A 13,858-nucleotide genomic window follows, 5' to 3' on the forward strand; every position below is an offset into this window, starting at 1 on the left:
CATGTTCTGAGATAGCGAATCCCTATTTGTAATATTGAGAACACGGCCTGAGGTAGCGGAACCACGAGTTGTTATATCGAGAACATTGCCCGAGATAGTGAAACCGCTATGCGTAATATAGAGAACATGGCCTGAGGTAGCGAACCAACGATGTGTAATATCGTGAACACGATCTGAGAAATCGCAATTTGTAATATCGAGAACGGCTATCGATAGCAAAACTGCGATGTGTTATATCGAGAACATGGCCTGAGATAGAGACATCACGATGTTTTATATCGATATCATGGCTTGGGAAAGGGCACTACGATGTGTTATATCGATAACATGGCCTGAGATAGAGACAACACGATGTATAATATCGAGAACATGGCCTGCTATAGGGAGACAGTGATGTGTAATATCGAGAACACGCCCTGAGGTAGCGAGACAGCGATACGAAATATAGAGAGAACGGCCTGAGGTAGCGAACCAAGGATGTTTAATATCGAAAACAGGCCAGCATAGCGAGGCAGAGATGTGTTATATCGCAAACACGGCCTGAAATAGCGAAACCACGATGTTAAATATCGAGAACACGGCCTGATATAGCGAAACAATGATGTGTAATGTCTGAAGACGGACTGAGATAGCGAAACTACGATGTTAAATTTCAAGATCACGGCCTAGGGTAGCGAAACCACGATGTGTAATATTGAGATCACGGCCTTGGGTAGCGAAACCACGATGTGTAATATCGAGATCACGGCCTAAGGTAGCGAAACTACGATGCGTAATATCGAGAGAACGGCCTGAGATAGCGAAACAACGATGTGTAATATCTGAACACGGCCTGCGATAGCGAAACCACGATGTGTAATATCGAGATCACGGCCTGGGGTAGCGAAACTACGATGTGTAATTTCGAGAGAACGGCATGGGATAGCGAAACCACGATGTGTAATATCGAGATCACGGCCTGAGATAGCGAAACCACGATGTGTAATATCGAAAACACGGTCTGGGGTAGCGAAACCACGATGTGTAATATCGAGAGAACGGCCTGAGATAGCGAAACGACGATGTTTAATATCAAGAACCAGGCCGGAGATAGAAAACCAATGGATAGCGAAACAATGATGCGATTGTGTGATATTAATACCATGATCTCGTGTCGTGTTTTCGCAGGGTCAGGCTTTGAATTAACAATAACGCTAAGTGATTGGGACGCATGCTTTCGGTGCGAGTTTGAGATAATACTATCGTGATTTAAAATTGGAATGTTACACGTTTTGATATCTCATCAATCACATCGGGAATGTATTAGTGTATTAGCCGTCTTAGACCTTAATACGCCTGCTTCCATATATCGACATCGTCTTGATCAGAAGCACGACAGTCTTGACCGGATGGTCGAAAGCTTTGAACAACAGGTCTGAAGAATTGATCTGATGGTCGTATGTATTTAAATGGTATTGGATATCTTTGCCGGTTGGTTGGAGCTATTGACCCGGTGGCCGGATGCCCTTTTAGGGTTTCGGATGTTTTTGTCGGGTGGAAGGAGCTATTGACCCCGTCGGCGGATGCCTTTACAGGATGTCGGATGTCTTAGCCGGATGGCAGGATATATTTACCGGATGAACGGGGTATTTGATCCTAAGCTCGGAGGTACTGGCCTACAGCTGTTATTAATTGACCCAATACTCTGACGTGTTCTGCTTTGGCGCTGTATCGTGTAACTGGAGTTCAGCGTCGCTTCATGCAATCAATAGTATCCGCCGTTAAATATGCGGCTGTAAAACGCTCATTAAATGGAATGCTATAGTCAAGGATGGCGGAACAAATCCAGAAGCACTCCCGGGATACTGCATGCGTACATGTCTGAATATAGCTGGCACTGACGCTCCTTATACACCGCCTTAGCACTGACGTTCCTTAGACACAGCCTATCAGTGCTTTTTATGTCAACGTGAATTAACTTCAGATCGGGGTCGACTTTTTTTGGTGCTTGGTCAAAATGTCTTTATTTATGAGCGCGTATGATTTTAATTATATAAAAAAGACGGTCAAAAATAATGTGTGTTTGTGAAGATCGTTCTAATCATTTTATCAGTATCCTTTATTAGATAATTTCTTTTTCCTTTAGAAGTATTTTATCTAGTTTTAAAACATGTTATAGGTTGTTTAGGTCTCCGCAAAACATACATTTTGCTTTGTACCTGCTACAGTAAGCATATTTTCAGCTAACGGTTTAACAAATAAAAAAAATCGTTTAAGAGGGTGAACCATTTATTAGAACAGTATTCCTTGTGAATAATAAATAGGGGCATCCCTAAATGTATATTATTGGAATCAAACAGCAAAACATGCTTTTGTATTGAAATCTTATTTCAGTTTGAAACTGTTACATTAAATGATGGAATTAACATTTTGAATTGATCCAATGATAAAGAATCCTTACAATTTTCATTATATCTATTTCCATAGTCCCAACCATGAATACATTTATTAACAATTGGATGACCATACTTTTTGAATGATTAATTAATAATTTCATAATAGTGCGTCGTTAATTGTTTCATATTTAATCGATATTTCCTCATGTAGAGCTGAACATTATTTCTGCGTTTTCTACTTTACCGTTATTAATCGTTTGACCTTTCAATGGGAGAATTACTCACATTTTGGGACCTGGTACCGCTGACTGATTTGTCAAGCGAATTGAAGGTTTATGGTAATACTATCAAATATGGTAAAGTGATTACCATTATGTCAGTATTATGATACACTAGCAACAATAAATATTTTATCCTACAGCTAAATGATTTTATAGAACAAATACGACTCATAAAGAAAAGATAAGGTTTTCTTTATCGCTATTTTTAGATCCGGTTTATAGCAGTTATTTTTAGAACATGTACATAGGGACTACTTTTTTGGCCTTTCACCCCTGATTGCGTCATTTAGGTCATTGGGTACGCAGTCGTTTAACGAGTGTGTGTGTGTATTTACGATGGATTACTATAATATTATGAATGTGAAAAACACAGTGTTTGGATATAAAACTGTAATGAAACTGGTGAGACTGCATTTTCGATTTAGTTGAAATGTCGAATGTTCTCGAATAAAGTGATGTTTTGTTGAACAATTGATGAATTAAATTTAAGAAAAGTGTCAATGTATTGTTCTTTAACTTTTCGAAGGAAATCGATGTCGAATTAAAATGGTAATTTCTTTGATGGTTTAGTCGTTCCTTTGTCAGTCGATCAAAGAATGTCTATCCACAAAGAATTGCCTGCTTACATCCAGTGCTTTAAAATGGAAAAGATGGATGGCGATAAAGAAATTTGTCTAGAATTTTAACTCGTCATGGAAGCAAATTAAACATTACGAAAATAAACATGGACGTGGTTATTATACAACTTTGGTGAGTAGAACAATAATTTTATGTAAGTAAGTATAAAGTGTGTAAAAAGAAGAGTTTTTTAAAGACTAAAATTAACAATATCAGCGGGAATAAATGCTGAATCAAGCTTCACGTAGCAACGGTATGTGTCTACACATTTTGTAAATTTCAAAATGGCGGGAGCCATGTTTGTTTTTTGGTTTTTACAGTGGTGAAACAAGAATTGTAGTTTGAACACAACCGTCTGTGTTCTACTTGAGTGTGTTGCATTTGGAACGCTGGTTAATTTTGAATCGAGGCGTATAGCGTTATTTTGTTATTGTGTCTCGTTACTTTTCTTTTGCTTGGAATTCTTAAGGACTATTTCGATTTCCGTAAACAGGAAAGATCACACTAAATATTACTACGTAATGTAAGATTCAGTTAATTTAATGTGTTTTTGCTTTTATTTTAGGAATAAATTAAATAAAACAATATTGTAGGATAAATAGAATACTATGTAAGTGTGATTGTGTACTTAAATTCATCCCACTCGTGTCAGAAAGGCTTACAAGGCTCGGCAAGAGTCGCCATGTAAACCTTTCTTCACTCGTGGGATAAATTTAAGTACACAATCACACTAACATAGTATTCTCTATACGTTTTCATACTCATAAAGGTGATGATATGAACGCAGTCTATGTGAACACAAAACTGGATTGGCATCATGACTTCGCAAATAAAACAAACTTTATAACATAAGACATTTTGAATGATAATCAAAATAAATATGGAAGTAAATATAACGTTAAACTATAATACACATTTATCGTTGTATTGAAAAATGGAATGTTCGATAAATTTGTAAAAATATATTTCATCATGACCAATCCAGAAAAATATAAATAACAGTCTGATGCCTTCATTAAGGTGGAATCGGCACTAATGTTATTTCGGTCCGAAAAAAGTATGTTATGATATGTCTATTTGTTAATGTACTTTATTATGCAAAGACAAGAGAAGGTAGCAATGATCTGTGTACATCGCGACATCAGCATATTATTAATTTTCTAAAAACAACCAATCATATGTGCATATCATTAGACTATTAACGATTTTTAAAGTTAACACCTTAATGTAAACGTCGGAGGTCTACACTATATAGCTTGTCTAGGCAGATGAATAAGTATTTTTATTTGAAGTATCGTCTTATTTTGCTTATCCCGGCATGTACTTTACATCAGTAAGTAAATGAAACTTCAGGGACACGATAGATTTCATCGCTTTGGAATCAGCCGTCCACACGTCAATTGCATCTCTTCTGAGAACGCGAGCGCATGAAACACCGCATGTCTGGGTGCGTCACTTATCAGACAACTGCTAACAAGCGTACACATTGTTCGTATATAATTTAGATGTTTAAATAGTGTCCATAATTTCGAAGCTCCTTTGAATGTGATGTCGAAAAAGAGTTCAGAGCTACGAATGCTCAAGTGAGAATAATATATACATATTAGCATAATTGTCAACATACTGTGAACATACTGTCGTGTAACAACGCTACTGTCATCAATGTACGGATGCATAGACGCACTTCCCGAATTTGTATACACTTAGATAACTTTCGCAAACGAATAAACGTATTTATGAAGGCGTACATTTCTACATTCTTTTAATAAAAAGCTTTTTATATAAAAAAACGTTGACGCTTTATGAGCATCAAACACTACAATACATTCGTTTTTAACATGTATGTGCACAATTTTGCGTTGTCATGAGGCTTCTACTTTCACTTTCGAATGCGTATACAAGCATAGACACATAGAGATAAACATGTGTATTTATCAAATACGATGAAGAAGCATTTAAAACATTATTAAATGATGAACATAGTGAGTATATTATCAAAGTTATGTCCGAACAATATATAGTATGGTGATGTTGACATATATTTAGTATCATGCACTTTTGGAACTAAATGAAATGATGAGCACTACAGATTTCAAGTAAACAACGCTCATATGCACACATATTATTTAAGAAGCGAAACCTGTGGGCACAATGAAGTACAATAACGCATGCACTTGCTTTAGCTAGATAATATTTTGAATTAACTAATCATGCACTTAAAAAATGAAGTCATTATGTCAGAACTTAAAACCAATAAAACAATTGAAATCATGCGAAATCATCATCATCATCATAATCATCATCATCATCATCATCATCATCATCATCATCATCATCATCATCATCATCATCATCATCATCATCATCATCATCATCATCATCATCATCATCAACATCATCATCATCATCATCAATATAATCATAATCATCACAACCACCACCATCATAATCATCATCATCAGCATCATCATCATCATCATCATCATCATCATCATCATCTTCATTAATCATCAATCATCATCACCACCAACATCATAATCATCATCATAATCATCACAACCACCACCATCATAATCATCATCATGATAATGATCATCATCAACATCATTCGACATTTATGTATAATATCTTAAATGTTTTATCTACATAAAGATCTAACCTTTAAAAAAATAAACGGCACATTTTAAAAATATAATTATATTATTATATATATATATACGTGTTGATATAAATGTTTAAATTCAAATAATCATATACACTGAATGTGTCGTATAATAGGCACTCGTTTATATAAACACATTTTCCGTATCGTTATGAACACATAAAAGACAAGCCTGAAATTCATATCAATACACCTCGTAACGTATCTCGCTCATATAGTTCGTAATTTTACTACTGGCATACACATTAAAATCATTCCAATGAGATAAGATAACTTATAATTAAATGAAAATCATCGAACATAACTACGCAGCGTTTTTTATTTATAGGGACAAATGAAATTAACCTCATGAGTACAATTTTGAAAGGGTTAATCGGCAAATATACGCATTCTGACTAAAAGTTTAGTGTGTTATTTATTTGAATTTTCTTTATGCTTCCTGACGACTGCGTTATTTGTTTTGTTTGCGTATGCTGTTGAAAAAAAATCATTATTCGTTAATGCTTAACGAGATTAATCAGTCGTCTCTTTAATTATATTGCTTTCACCATGCTGTAAAGTATTTTTTGCAAACTGTTTTGTGCTTACTGCATCGTTGAAATGTTAATGTACTGCTATTTGTGTATGTTTCGTTTTTTTTTTCGTCTTAGTTAATTAGACTATGCAGTTAACGATTGATGTTTGCAGGGTTACGTGTTATGAGGTTGCATGCAACTAGTTTATTATAATGTCTAACATTACTATTGAGGGGAGACTACTCGATAGTTTCCGTGCTGTAAAATACTCCTTTTGTTGGAACATCAATTTTGGCCTCTAAGCAGGTTTTGACGAAACTATATCAAACACAGTAATTGATATTTTTAAAGTAAAATAAATAAATAAAGAAATACATGTATTTGCAAGTTTCAAAAAATGCCTGATAAATGATGCACAAGACAATTGTGCCAATTTGAACTTTGTTTTAGATTTGACCTTGACGCACTACATTTCGAATCGTATAATATATCACGAGCGATTTCATCCAACGACCGGCCAACATGTTTAAAAAATGTCAAACGGATTATGAAAGTACGTTCAAATGTCTAGTATGCGATACTAGCGTATGTAAATGTGTGCATGCCTGAGTGTGTGGGTGCGTATACCGATTATGCATGTGTGTATTTCGAAGACACTCCTGAGGATGTTTCTACATTGACACGGACGCTTTCTATAGAGGAGGTAACTATCTTTTGAGGTTGTCACTTCCTTGTTCTGATAATTACCGTTAAGGTTGTTACAGCCTGGTACTGATACTGTCCTTACGGATGTTACTACCTTGAACTGAAACTCCTCTTGAGAATATTACTGTGGACATTTCTGAATTTAATTAAGTAGATCACGTAACCAAGTTTGAGAATAACTTTGCACATTATACACAGTTGAGAAAAGATAATCTCGACGTATTTCGCTATCTAAGCGTACATACACACAATGATTAGTATTGTAGAGTTGTGCTTTAAATATGTATAGGGTATTAGACGTTTCACTGTACAATACGGAGATATATTTGGACGAGCACACAGTTTGATTTCATATTGGACGAGCCAATATTACTTCAAATTGTGTGATAGTCCAAATATATCACGTATTGTACAGTTTAAACGTCTAATAAGCTTTTTATTACATATCCCTTTCTTCAGCTCTTTGTTTCATTTTAATTTTGATTTTAAAATGCTTTAATTGCATCTATGCTTTTTTCAAGACAAGCGCCCGTGTGAGTTGATTATAGTACATTCGGATACTTTTTCTCGGTAACGGCTTTTATCGTTATAAAACAATTGCTTAGTGCACTTGTACTCAACTGTCCAATATGGAAAAAATACAGACTTTTTGGATCCAATACCGGAATATATTGGAAGGTCACGTGGTACATATGAAGAATGCCGATTGGATGAATTTATTGGATATAGAATAAGTATTTATATTTTAACCGTGGCTCCATTTTATTTAATATTAATTACAATTTCACTTTTCAGGGAACTTCTTCGATTAATAATACTAAGCTTTAATGGGATTTTTAATAGTTTTACAGAATTCAAATTTTCAAAAGGAATCTCTGAAGATTCAAAAACACGCGATGATGTGAGGACGCACAATTCTAACACGAGATCGCGAGATTAATATCGAGATATCCTACCGTAATATCGTGCCTTTGCATAGTGTTTCCGCGTTCATCACCTTGTATATTTAAAATAAATGATGAATATAAATACATGCGTGTAGTAGACTACTAAAAACGTATATACATACAATCAGGAACAGTATAAAACAATTGACAAAATGAAGTATATAAAAATATAAGAGACATGCGCGTATATGCAAAATGTTAGGAGATAAGTCGATATTTATTCGAGAGGTTTGCGGAATAACCTGGTCTTTTATGGTATTCCAGAAAGGCTTGCTAATAGCGCCGGAGATACATATTCAATGCATCGGTATGTACAGAACGTACTTTCGTTGGACACTAAACGAAATATCCATGGAGCGAGTGCATAGATTACAGCGCGTTTGACCACATACAAACAAAGATGCTTTGCCAGAAAATACCTCTAAATTATTGATTCAAATTATACTGTAATATGACAATTATTATTAAGTGTATGCATGACGAACACCATATTGCGCATGATCTAAAGAAATATCGATTGCAAGATCTATGCTGTACAGGTGGTGAGAGGTGGTTCGCGCCAGGTCGAACAGAAGGTAGACTTTACATGCGACAATCACTTCTACTACATCGCGGAATAACATCATAAGGAAACAAACACACAAAGCCCGATTTTAACTTTGCCAGGGGCAGCAGTTCGTTAATTTTGATAAAATTTAATCAGTTAAAGGTCCACACATATGTTGAGTGTATGTATTTACAAATAAGTCGATGAAGTCTCCACGTAACTGTAATGCGTATGCACATGTTTAAAATGTGTGTGTCCACATTACGCATTGCTAAGATGTAGGTCATAAGAATGGTCTCTTGTATTGTCGTTAAAGCTAGATCCAGATTGATTGGTGATTTTATACCACATTGGATGGCAATATTAAAGTATTCATCAGTAGCAATACAATAAAAGCTTGTTGTGTAAATTAGGAGATAAAGATATAGAAAGTTGTTTACAAACAGGCTAGAACTAGTATAAGGTATACGACTTTAACCTGATCGAATACCCTCCTATGAAGGAACATGACAGCACTGTAATTTTATAATCATTTCAATTTACTATCCGAATGTTCACTTTATACTTATAGTATATATTATATAAACCAGTATTTCTGGAAAATGCTCACAGTACCAACATATATAAAATAAATGTAGTGGCACAATGCAATTGTTTACAAAAAGGCCTAACTGTGTATGTCCATTAAGCATTTACTGAAATAATTTCAGGTTTTAATGAAATAATTGTTAAATGTTCTTGCTATAAACTTCATGTATCGATTTACATACTTAAATGTATTGTTGGTGATTACCTAATATTATACATATTGATAGTATTATTAATGTGAACATGTATTATTAGAAACAACAAGTTGCTTATAGTTCATTATTTGGCCCAGATGACCGCATGTATGTGTTTACTATTGTATATAAAATGTTCTCATTGGATATATTTATTTTGTATATTTATAAATAAAAATCCCAAAAACAAACATTGCATATATTTATTGTGAAATAATATAAAACAACATAAACAAGACCACGGTGTGTTAATTGGTTAGTGACGAATGTTTTTACCTTGAGGGTTGAATTAAATTAGTAGTGGAATACAAGAAGAAATTATGCACAAAATATTGAACCAACAAATCCTTGTTTTTTCGGAGAAGATGCTTGTTGAAACCATTTGACCCATCGCACAAGACCCGTTTAGACCAAACGAGAAACAGTTGACATGGTTTGAACACACACAGAAGAGGAACACTAGACGATGTTACTTGCCAATTATTTCACCCCTGATCCCTGTGGTTTATGTGAATACTTTAATTGCAAGTTATTCACTATATATTTATTTATGGATCTTGTGACCCCTGGGGCGTGGACATGTGTGACCCATGGTGCACACAATCTTTTCAGAAAACTTTTAGAACATTCACTTTTCATGTAAACAAATGTTAACAATATGCGATTGTGTCACACTAAGTATTCATATGCATTTCTTTAAATCGCCTTTGATTTAAATAGAAATACTTTTCAGCTTATCCTAGATAGTTTATTCTACTGGCCATAAGATCCTTAATACTGAGGCTTGTATTAAGTAATAACTTGATTAATATATTCTATTTTAAATTGTATACAAGTATTAATAATGATCTAACACTAGCATACATTAAACAAGAAACTTGAACTATGATTTGAGACTCGACATATCAGGTGCAGGCATTTGACGACCAATATACCTATCAACTACACTGACATGTAGCAAAAATAATGCATGCATATCTGCAAAGAACACAACAATACCCGAACTATCGCATTGTGTTTCAGACTTGATATATTCTAACTGCAAACCACACTCTATAAATGTTAACTAGACATTATTTAAGCGAGCCTTTTAGCCATATAGTTACACACCGATATACAGCACATTCAAAGTGTTAATTTCAGACTCAACGACTTAATTCATTCACAAAAATTGTTTACTTTTTAATATGTATTATTCAAGAAAAAAAAAACAACTCACATATATGTCCGAACTCCCGCACCGCCGTCGATTTCTTGACGGCAATACTACGCACTCTCCTCTGTGTAATAAATTTAATCTGGTTTAATGTGAATATAATGCAGGGCTGATGAACTGTATATAGCACACTTAAAACTGTAGCTTTAATTTCCGTCGGTGGTGTAACAAGGGCTGACAATCAAAATCGTCTATTATTGCTGCAGAGTCAGACATGTAGCTATTACTTAACTTAATTTAGTGGTGTCACACCTTTTATTCGAACAGTATATAGTAAAATATTCAGTTAAACTATCACTCTGGATCAGCAGACGATTTATTTCATAAATCAATCTTACGGAGAAATCCGAGATAGCCGATGTATCACGATTGTTAAACTATATCGTCAATTTGCCAAGATACGAAGAAGTATCGATCGAGTGACCGCTCGCTAATATCCATTGAAGCTCACAGTAATGTCATTTACAGTTTATGTTGTTTTAGTTGTGAGTCTGTTTGTCATCCAGTACATCTGTTAATGGTTAATGAAACGTTAATTTGTTGAATAACCTTTGCCGCTGTGAAATGTGTTAATGTCTCCTGTATCAATTGTTACATAATAGTCACTTTCAACGAAACTAACTTTTTTTCTGCTATATCATTCTGCTGAGATCACATTTTAAAAGTATAGACATATCAGTGCTTCCCTTTAAAAAATACTTCTTCTGATATCACATTTTAAAAGTATAGACATATCAGTGCTTCCCTTTAAAAAATACTTCTTCTGATATCACATTTTAAAAGATTAGACATACCAGTGCTTCCCTAAGAACCATTATTGCGCATATTAACAGAGAAGTGCACTTTGTCGACGAATTTGAGACAGCCCTCCTGGTGCATTATACAGCAACCATATTAAAAGAGCGATTGTATTATAATGCATTGAACGCGTTACAAGGCTGTATATCCGTTTTTACGGCAAAATTTAGTGGTTTTGCAAAAATACTTTATACAGGGTTTGCTCACAAAATAACATATTTAAGTACTAGTATTTTATCACGTGCTTCTTTCGGTTCCTTTGCATAAACAGCAAGGTGTTTTTAAGTCACATATTTGTTTTAAACAATTTAAATATATGTCCACCCTATATGTCTGTTTGCTAACGATCAATTCATGTTTGCCTATTACATATCTTAGATTAATTCTGTCCAAATTACTGTCGTATTTATCTTACTGAAATGTATAATAACGTTTAAAAAAATGCATCAATGAACTCTCAGGATTGGTAAACATGTAAACAATTTTTATTTTAAACTTATAAGAAAAGCTTTTATCAGTTTCCTGAAATCAACGAGTTGATCTTCACAGTATTAACAACTTAATATGTGGACAATATCAAGTCTAAGTACATCGCAACACTCCCACCCTGATTATAGATCATGGCCCGTAAATATATTTATCCGACAGGCAACCGACAGAAGTTTGGAATGTACAAGCTTGCTAACGGGAAATAACTCATTTTTGGACAGAGAGGGGTCATCCGTTGTACAAACCAATTAATTGGGAAATAGCATACATATGGAATGTATAGACGTCCTTCTGAACAAACTAAATTACAAACATGCCCGAAATAAGGTCAGCGAAACAGACAGCCAAAAGATAATATGCGTTTACTGGGTCGGTACCGGAAGATATCTCTTGTTTGTAAGAACGAGGTCATTATAGGTGAATAGCCATTTGAAGGAATTAAAACATGTATTTTTTTACGTCCCCCTGAAGCACAACCTAATTAACACCCCGGCCCGACACGGGTCAGCCTTACAACAACCAATTGGTCTGCTTGAACTGAACGCTACCGGGTGAATGCTTGTGTTCGTCATTAAATGGCCATTAAATAAACATGCCCATACAATAAAAATAACACACACGACATAATGTACGTCTTCCGGTCACCGACCCTAATTCAAACCCGGCCAGTAAGTATTTCAGCCTCAAAAGCGGATAATGGAAGGTATGTGTGTATCACGTCGCTACTGGATTATAACTTGTTTGTTTTTTCAGAAAGGAGACAAGCCAAGTGCATAACCATTAAATGACAATAACACACGGCATAAATGTAAGTGTCGCTGATGCCCACCCTTACTAAAACCAAGATAAGCATGGGCGTCAGCTCGATTGACTGCGAACTTGAGGTCGACGTGCACTATGTCGCTGCATGGGGAAAACTCCTGTTTTCAGAAAGTGGTCATTTAAGGTACCTATCCATACTCTCGAAAAACCCTTGCCCGAAACCAAGTAAGCCCGACAAACAGCCAGCGGGAGGTATGCGAACCTTTTTAACATGGGAATTATTCCTAATAAAAACCCCGGCCCGAAACAAGGTTTGTCTGACAATCAGCCGACGGGATGTCTGCGTGCACTAAGACGCCAACGGAAAAAAATGTTTTTTGAGACGGGCCATTAATAGGTCAATCCCATTCACTCGCAAAACTGAACATGTATGCATGTCCATCTAACGTCCAACCTAATTTCAACCCCTGCCCGGAAATAGGTAATCCATACATTTCAGGTAAACACCCATTTACAGAGGATAACGCACACATCACACGTGTACGGTCCTAAGAGGCCAACACAAATTTAAACCCCGGCCCGACACTAGGTCAGTGCGATCGGTAGCCGACGGGAGGTTTGCATGCACCAGTTTGCTACTGTGAAGTAACTCTTGTTTTTGCCGTAAGGGGCCATTAAATTTGCATACCCATTGACCAAAATTGACTCTCGGCGCATGCGTACATTTGCATGCCTCCCTACCAAAGTGAACTATGCAGCCATATTAGAGTAATCATAAAGGAAGTCCTTAACAATCATCTTGAAACGTGAAACAGCTAGCACGACCGTCGGATGAGACACCAAGCATAGTGTTTGTTGTGAAAGTGTTGCATACCAAACCCAGCAAATCGGCTGTTTGCGTTTATTTCTAGAAACACTCACGGTATTGTTATCGATTGACATCGTGAATTACTTTATGCAACGCCTTAATCGTTTGGCAAGTAAACAATGCACTTGTTTCCTTTACATAACACAACTGTGTATTATATTTAGAGCTAAGAGTAGTATTTTGATTGAAATGATAGTATGCAGTTTGTCCGGTTTTGATTTGTTCAACGAGAGTAACACTGTTAACATTATCTGTTGGGAAAATACATTGTCAACATATATATTTGGTTTATC

The sequence above is a fragment of the Dreissena polymorpha genome, chromosome 9 (assembly GCF_020536995.1).
Source record: "Dreissena polymorpha isolate Duluth1 chromosome 9, UMN_Dpol_1.0, whole genome shotgun sequence".
Lineage (NCBI taxonomy): Eukaryota > Metazoa > Mollusca > Bivalvia > Myida > Dreissenidae > Dreissena > Dreissena polymorpha.